Consider the following 211-nt stretch of genomic DNA (forward strand, 5'->3'; position numbering starts at 1 on the left):
GGTGTAAATCCTGGGCAGAATCTGAAAGCCCGAGAACCACTGATGTCAGAGAACATGGGTGTGTCAGCTCAAGCAGAGAGAGCAGATTAGTTCTTCCTCTGCCTTTTTATTCTATTCAGGCCTTCAAGGGATTGGATGATACCCACCTATATTAGTGAGGTGATCTTTACTTAGTCTACCAATTCAAATGCTAGTCTCTTCCAGAAACATC

Source organism: Myotis brandtii, unplaced genomic scaffold (genome assembly GCF_000412655.1).
Source record: "Myotis brandtii unplaced genomic scaffold, ASM41265v1 scaffold475, whole genome shotgun sequence".
NCBI lineage: Eukaryota > Metazoa > Chordata > Mammalia > Chiroptera > Vespertilionidae > Myotis > Myotis brandtii.